General features: G+C 40.5%; 1 protein-coding gene across 1 annotated transcript in view; it reads right to left on the reverse strand.

Annotated features, from left to right (window-relative positions):
• LOC126474392 (bile salt export pump-like) overlaps window positions 1–8,084 on the reverse strand; it is a gene marked incomplete at its 3' end in the record, with an annotated part of 66,416 nt that extends 58,332 nt beyond the window's left edge. Inside the window, exon 1 of the mRNA XM_050101860.1 lies at window positions 7,999–8,084. The remainder of the gene's footprint in view (window positions 1–7,998) is intronic.
• Window positions 8,085–9,113: the final 1,029 nt, after the last annotated feature.

The raw sequence follows: 9,113 nt of genomic DNA on the forward strand, positions 1-9,113 counted from the left end.
TAGTTGAAGAGTGGACGTTGGTAGGGGGTCATGTGATTCACGCTAACCGTTGAGAAATTGGCGCGCTGTAGACGCAGGAGTGACAGCCATTAAGAGAAAACCCATGCACTCTCTCTCAAGATCCATCAGAGGCGGAGGGAGGTTGGTATGTTATTGTGCACTATGTTTAGAGGCAAGGTTAGATAGGAACAGTTGAGATGTTCTGTTCTTTTACCTGTTAATATTGCTCAGTGTTTCTACATCATTTTTCTCGTTTTCCTATTTTGATATCTTTGAATCAGACTACGATATTTTTCGTGTCTACCAAGTGTGTTTAGGTGGCCCTTAGTGAATTTCTGTAGCGTTACTCTGATTTCTATAGCGCTTTCTTCGGTTCATTTGTTACAATTTGGATGCAACATATGGTCTCCACCACATGACAGAATAAGATATGACAGATGACGATCAGTTTGTACCGCAAGATAAAGTTAATATCGCTACAATGTGCGTGCGTCTTTGGAAATTAATTACAAGTGATTAGGTAAAAGGATAGAAATTCTCGTTTCTTAATTATACGAATGTGTATTGCTGTTTTTCAATATGCTGTTTCAATTAAGTGTCATGTATTTTCCACTGGGTGACAGCATTAAGTCAGTCATGCACATTTGCACTTTAATTCGTAAATTAGATCAGCAGGCCTATGAGTGTTCTTATGAATAATACAGACAATTTTTGGTTTCTTTGAAGTATAATACAAAGCTCAAACTATTGTCAAAAAGTGCATTTGCTGCTTCCCCTCCAAAATGGTGCTTGGTGAGGTGAAGCTTTACGGAAAAATTTCTAAAACTGTCAGGTGAAGTATGTTAGATCTTCGTGACTACCAGTAACATAGCTTCCAGCGGATTCAAAGTCGAAATACTGGTATCTTTACATCTTTTGGCTGATGTTACAACTTAGACATGTCAGGTGAGATGAGGTAATAACATCGTAGTAATTGACTCACCAGTTGTGAGTTTCTGAAATATTTTTTGACATACATTTTAGACGTTCAAACACTGCCAGTGTGACCGAGCGGTTCTAGGCGCTTCAGTCTGGAACCGCGCAACTTCGAATCCTGCCTCTGGCATCGATGTGCGTGATGTTCTTAGGGTAGTTAGGTTTAAGTAGTTATGAGTTCTAGGGGACTGATGACCTCAGATTTTAAGTCCCATAGTGCTCAGAGCCATTTGAATTTGAAACAATATAAGTTACTTCCTCTATGTATCTTGACAGACGTTTTAGATGTGTGTGTGTGTGTGTGTGTGTGTGTGTGTGTGTGTGTGTGTACGTACGCGTGTGTGCGTGTGTTGCTGATGTATTTTCGACATGTATTTTAGACTTAATATCTTTGATGTACTTGTGATAAATAATTGAATACTACTGAACACGATTCCAATTTGTGCAAACTTCATGTAACGCTTATCTATTTTTGGTAAATAATAGAGACTTTTTAGACTTGGAAATGTTACAGTATTGTCAATATCTTTATATATTTCTGACAAATTATTCAGGTCGTTCAGATACTTTTGAACATGCCGCTAAATTCAGATCATTTTCATCTTTTTGAACGTGGCGCTTCTTGGATGTTAACGTCAATGGCGTTGAAAACCGTAACCGGGCTTGTAATGCCATCTTGGTTATTTAAAAAAATCATTTCCGATCATATTTTTAGTTTCCTGCCCCATCCATATTGCATTTTTTTAATTCTGGCCACCACCATCCGTTATTTATGGAATTTCACAACAATGCCATCTTTGATGTTTCGGCAGCTGCTTCTACTGTTTTCTTGAATGCGTATAGACAAGGAGTTTCCAAACTTTTCCTCTGACAGAACGTTTTGGGAATCCATGTACTTTCATGGAACACTTTGTTTAATTTTGAGGTTAATAAAAGTTATTTTATTCAGTGATTACATCAGTTTTAAATCATAACTAGTAACACAGAAACAGTAATAAAATTTAAAAAGTCGAAAGAAACGCCATGTTATTTACAGTTATTCCCGTCCACTGGAACAGATTGTCCTGCGGAAGACAATTTGCGGAACCATGCTATAGATATACTACTTTAATGCTTATGGAGGGATAGAATGACATTCCAGCTAGCTCTGTAAAAACACACACACGTACGTATGTGTCCCTACAAACACTTCATTCGGCTCACTGCATCCTGGGCATCTTCACCATTAAATACGTTACAGGTACAGCATTTGGCCGAAAGATTCAGACAAGCGGTGATATCTTACATCGCCTCTAAGGTAATTACTTGACATTTACTTCTAGAGACCCATTCGTGGTGTCCCAGACGGAATGACCAATATTCAGTGATATGGCAGGAACCATCATTTGAAGTAATAAAGTGAAAATGCATACATTAAGAGCTAAGAGAGTGCTTCATCTTCGATACTGTGAAACAAATCGCTTCTGTTGGACGCTCTTTGCTTTCCGTATTTTGGGAGGAGGTAGTATGGATCAAAAAAAGGGAAGAATACTGTCTGGTAAACATGGGCTCTAAAATTCATACCATAAGTGCCATGAGGACTTGTTCGGTAGAAAAAATGTGTTTCACAGTAGCGAAGATGAACAAGTGCTCATAGCCATTAAGGTACGCGCTTCAGTACCTAGGTTTACTGGACTTTTTTCCTGTTTTGGTCCGAACTACGAGCTCTCAGGATGTGGAAAGCAAAGAAAACAGATTTGTTTCCCAGTAGCGGAGATAAAGAAGTGCCTTAAATTTGAATGCATGCGCTCTAGAGCCACCGTTCACATACATCAAATTTTAGTGCTGGTGGTTGTGTTGTCTGCTGGACGAATATGTGCCGTATATCAGGCCACAGATGGAGCAATATTTGAAGAGGACGCCAAACTCGACTAAAGTAATAGTTACCAACCGTAGGAACATGTCCTTAGCCGTACGGAGTTTTGGCTATTTTTTCCAAAATGTAGGAACGTGGAGACTGCTTTCCGATTACTCTGCAAAAAGTTGGCCTATAAGGGCCTACTTCAGCGGCGAAAAGACGTTCCGAAGGAACGTATTTTAGTCACTGTCTGGAGAGAGTACGTGACAGGGCAATACTGACGTGTTTGTTGTTTAGTGCTCCTCGTGCCGTTGAGATGCTGCTTGCTAAGGTACAAATTTCTCACGGAAGTAACATTGATTCGCGAATGCGCTTTACAAGACAATCATTTTCAAAATCGATACTTATTTGTAACAAAAAACGTAAATCAAACTAAAGTTGTTGCCATACAACGCAGTGATTAGAAAGAAATGGTCACTGTTGAGGAAACCTTGACGGTAGCAGCAGTCGTGAATAGAAGACAATCAACGCGAAGTGTCCCTGTGACCCGAAACGGGGACGACATGCAACGACCGAAACCAGGGACCCATCTGGCCACTTTTAATTCCTCTACTGTAATCTCCACACCATTGTTACTTTCACAGTTACTTTCTGAAATCCCACGGCGGCAACTGTGTTGTGTGTTCACATGTTCACAATAATGGAACAGATCAATTCCTTTAGCCTTAACATACGAAATATAAAGTAAAAAATTAAAAATAAAAACCGAAAATGAGTCTTTTCTTTTCAGATACCTCCAGTGGAGGAGGACTGGAAATAATGCAACATTTCTAAAAGAAAGACCTCAATTGGCTGTGTCCGTTGGCGCCTTTAATAGGAAGCACAAAATGTTGCACTGCCGCGCATGGTGTAGAGACTCACAGCAGCAAGTTACCCAAATAACAAAATAACGTTATGGGATACGGGTTCCGCCTTTTTGCAAACACTGATTTCTTATTACTCAAACATGTTTAGCACCTCTGTGCCATCATTAGTGGATTTTGTAATGTAATATAAAATCATGTTTTCAATAAACATAAGACCACTGATGATGGCACAGAGGTGCTGAAACATGTCTGAGTAAAAAGAAAAACAGTGTTTTTGCAAAAATTTGGAACCCATATCCTATATTTTAACTGCATATGTCGAAAGAAAGCACAGGAGCTGGAAATTCAAAAGATGAATAACAAAACAACACTGTGAATATTTTGTTTGAAAACAGCGACCGTCCAATATACAAACTTGTTCATAAAGAACAAATATTACAGCCCAATACGCGATTAGCTTTTTATTTTCGTCAGCCTACATGTTTTTGCTTCTGTAGGGACTTTCAAGGTAAACTTAGGAGCTTTTCACATGTGTTGGGGCATCGAAAATGTGTTGGCAACACTGACTAAGGTAGCTCAGCCAGCAGCTGTCTTTGCGCATGCGTCACGTCCTCAGTTTTTGGAATACAGTTAGCGACGTGAACTCACGAAACGAGGTCTAGAAACCTTCAGAACTCAACGAGTGTGGAGCTATCTCCAGTGCAAAACACTCACTTGAAGATGGCTGAATGGTTATCAGCCTAAATATCGTGGCAAAAAGTCGATGTTATCCGGCTACAGTCCCGTTGTGTGGTCTCCAGTGGCTCGCTACAGAGTAACTGTACGTCGTTTGATTTCTTATTCTATTTATTTTTTTTACCAGTATTGCACGAAAATATCTGCACAACAATTTAATTATCGACAGTTTGCGTTGTATGTCTTCCTTCATTCATTCACGGTACTTGCTGTTGGCGACTATAACGACCACTTCACTCATCGCCCTCAAGCTTGTTTTTAGTACTGCTCGTAGTTTTCTTCTTTTTTTGTCCGTAATTGTTAGTCGTACGTGAATAGTTAAGCGTAGCAGTATAAGTTAATTTACTGATGTGCACTTCATGTCTGGGTTAACAGAATGCAATGGAAAAGCGGCATAACAAAGCTATGCTGAGCTGTACCCTCATCGCCGGCAACCGCATCTTAGAACTTCGGCATCTGTAAATGGGCAATTAAGGACACTGGAAAATGTGAGTAGTGTTTTTTTCTTCTTCTGATTCAGATAACGTCTTCTCTAGTCGAAAGTAAAACTGTATATTGATTTCATTAACTTACGATACGAAATTCTTTTCGAAACGTTCATTTTAATTTATTAGTCATGCAGAAATTTTAATTTTATGAAAATCTTGTAAATTTGATACTGTAATGTGTGAAAGATAACTGGTATACGAACAGTGGGAACGAGAGTCCAATCGATAGTCAGAGACTCAAGTGCATGAGTAAAACGTATGATAAATACCCGTACTGCCGACACTTAGTTTCCGAATACGGCATAAACTTAGTACTGACGTGGACAATGAGGAAAGGAAGTGTTAAAATGTTTTCAACTGTGCGACTGCGCGACCCCCGATTAATGCTGCAAGCCGAAACGACTGTGCACACTAGAACAGTTGATAAAATAGTGATACATCGATAATTTTTTCAAAAAATTATCGTTATATTTCGGTGATATTTTGTCACCGATTTATCGACATCTAAATGGCAAAATCGGAGTGGCGATACTTTTATTTTATACTACATTTTTCACAACTTTAGGTAAAAATTTGAAATTGTTCTTTTGAAATTATTGAAGGAGCCGTAGTACTTTTTGAGCTTTAATCACGCCAAGTCTTTCTCTTTGGCTATGTGAAACAGTTATAGGTGGCACAATGAAGAGACCGATTATCCTTGGTGGTGGAAATGACGAGATTGGTCTTTCCGGTGGGCGGAGACGTGTGAGCAAAAATGGTGACGTAATCGGCGCTCAGCGGTCAAGCAATTTGACAGTACAACCGCTAGTTCTCTGCCGTTTACAGAAATGAAAAAATCCGGGTAGTCGACATGAACTGTTCCTACAAATTCGATATGTGACGAAACCGAACGGCTGATCAATTGGACATCTTTTATTGTGTCACTTACATGCAGTTACAATTGTTAGCAAAGTGGTTATCACCAAGCGTGAACGTGCATCTTTTACCTTTCAGTTTTTGCTCTAAGGTGGATAAGGAGGCTGCTAGTTTGTTGATGCGCAGAATATCTAATAATAAATCAATAATTAAATATACAGCTGCAAAGATGGCAGTATATTTACAACTTGCAGCCGATATTTTGATAGGCCGGTACGTCGATATGTTTCACATCTGTGTAACAATGCATTTTTTTCGATGTATCAGTGGCCGATAATGATCTCCGTTTATATATTTGTCTATCGGATTCCTAATATTTTTAAAAATATCCGTAGCCCTAATGCACACTCAAGCGAAAAGTTTGTTGTCTGCTGGATTACATTGTTAGCTGTGGGTGAGCTGCAAAACTAATGAATTCTGAGGTTTTGCATTTGCAGCCTAATGTGATTTCGTGCGCATTGACATTAACAGTCGCTATAAAAACAATTTAAAATTTTCTAATCGACTTTGACTTCGCCACACCTCCGGTAAGCTGCTAATATCGCACATCACCTGGTGTGCAGGAGTGCCTTTGGATAAATGTTATTTTATGAAGAGTGTATTCAAAATTTCACGTTATCGTTGTTCAGTATATTATTACTTCTCTATCGATACTTTTTGCTAAATTCGCATCTCTATTTTTCATTTTCTTTGTCTTCGTGTGTGTCTCTTGAGAGATGTGGGTCGACTTACTTTTTAGATGGCGACATACTTTTGAGGTGATTTTACTTATTTAAATGTTGCGTGATCTGTGGTGTGCGCCATTAGTTTCTGTGAAACGTGAAGCAGGTCATTTCTTATTGCTGCACGGTATAAAAATAATTGGAATTTCGAATTTGACAGCTGTCCTTCGACAGCATTCTCGAAGCCATTAGTGAGCTTAGATGTTTTGTGGATACCACTGAGTGATATTACAATTTGTTTGACCATTATGTTCAAAGGCATTCACGGGATTTTTTGCACTTCGTATATTTTCAGGGTTCAGTTTACTACATTCTAAAGTGTATTTCATACTAACTTTGGTAGTAAAGACAGTTCCCCCAAGTCTAAAATTATTAAATTATACTGCATTACGATTTCTAGTTAAATACTTTAGGCGCATTCACGATCAGAAATCGAAGAAGGAGGAGGAGATTACTGTTTAACGTCCCGTCGACAACGAGGTCATTAGAGACGGAGCACAAGCTCGGATTAGGGAAGGATGGGGAAGGAAATCGGCCGTGCCCTTTCTAAGGAACCATCCCGGCATTTGCCTGAAGCGATTTAGGGAAATCACGGAAAACCTAAATCAGGATGGCTGGACCTGGGATTAAACCATCGTCCTCCCGAATGCGAGTCCAGTGTGATCAAAAATCGAAATTTGAGTGTTTTTAGGGCTTGTTTCGAGACAGCGTCTTCCGTGTTAGAATGATGGCCTAGTAAAGGCTCTTTCACTGTCGCAAAGATATTTTGATAGAAGCAAAGAGGTAACTGGAGTAAAAAAACGAATAAATCATGGTTACATTGTTACCCTGCAACGAGCCAACACAGACCACGAGTCACTTATACCTAAATATTCACAACATATCCACGAATTACCCCTGAAATTTTGTCGTTGGAGTTGTCTTTCACTCGGTATAGTAGCCGAGTCACAGCTATGGCATGTACAGCCGCTCTCTTAACAGGAAAGCTGCGTCAGAAGAACTGAGATAACCTGCCAGTTGTCTCCGTCGGTCGCTCCGTCGCGTCTCTTCCGCAACCTCCCGTTGCCGGCAAGCGGATTTTCCTTCCACAATCTTTCAGGCAGCGTCACGTGGTCGCCGTAAAGTGGACCAATTTCACAACATCCCACCTTCACTACACATGACAATAGCTGCTCAACGCGGACGATACGATATTCCACACACTGTATAACACATGGAACACAATCGCCGATTTGCTCCCACGAAAGTAGCCGGTACCGCTGTCGCGGCTGGTTATGAACAGTTTAGCAGACTTTCACATCCGGAGCGTCACCACCGCACACCGCACGACGAACACTACGGCACCTGTTTGGCCGGGCCGCCGTAGACAGAAATAGCCACTCACTGAATTTGAGATCTACGATACGATAAAAAGATAGGATATATTGCGGAAACGTCGCGGAGCTGTGAATATGACTCACCGTTGAGGCTAAAAGACACAGCGCAGGCCACGAGGTTCAGCGTCCGACGCTAACAGTCTTTACACGGAAGCGAGGGCCGCAGCTCATAGGCGGCGAGAGAACTGCGTGGCGGCGGCCAGCTGACTCGACAGCTCCCGCCTCCTCCCCCACTCTGCCACCCGTCCTCCCACCACAATACCCGGCGCCACGCTCGGAAGCACGCGGAAGAGCCGCTTTTCGCGGGACGTAATGCTCTTACTAGGAAGGCTGTTCTCACAGGAACAACCGGTTTCGATGATTTTTTTTCCGCACCAATTTAAGCTGGCTATTAAAACCGCTGAAAGTAACCGATGTTTGCATTTTATTTCTCTTATGTTTCGTAACAAAGATTCATAAATTTCGGCTGTTTCAGTTTCAAGATACAAAGGATTAAAGAATATTAAATTTAATAGGCAAATAAGTAATACGTGGGTGAAGACTGCCAAAAATGAGACTGCCAAAAATAACCAATTTTCAGATTCTAGTGTTTTGAAACTGCTCAATAATCATGATGTAACCGGGGAGCATACCTCTATTTGACTATTCGGGCATTACGAATACTCGATGCGAAAGGGTGAAAACTAAGGTTGAAGAGCTCTGTTTTTGGTGTTAATTCGTCCGTTTTCAAAGCCTGCAAACAGATAAAGACATATTATGTACATATAACTGCAAATCAGCTACTTTCTATTTTTTTGTATTGTTGTTGTTGTTGTCTTCAGTCCTGAGACTGGTTTGATGCAGCTTTCCATGCTACTCTATCCTGTGCAAGCTTCTTCATCTCCCAGTACTTACTGCAACCTACATCCTTCTGAATCTGCTTAGTGTATTCATCTCTTGGTCTTCCTCTACGATTTTTACCCTCCACGCTGGCCTCCAATGCTAAATTTGTGATCCCTTGATACCTCAGAACATGTCCTACCAACCGGTCCCTTCTTCTTGTCAAGTTGTGCCACAAACTCCTCTTCTCTCCAATTCTATTCAATACCTCCTCATTAGTTATGTGATCTACCCCATCTAATCTTCAGCATTCTTCTGTAGCACCACATTTCGAAAGCTTCTATTCTCTTCTTGTCCAAACTATTTATCGTCCATGTTTC

This window comes from Schistocerca serialis, chromosome 4 (genome assembly GCF_023864345.2).
Source record: "Schistocerca serialis cubense isolate TAMUIC-IGC-003099 chromosome 4, iqSchSeri2.2, whole genome shotgun sequence".
NCBI lineage: Eukaryota > Metazoa > Arthropoda > Insecta > Orthoptera > Acrididae > Schistocerca > Schistocerca serialis.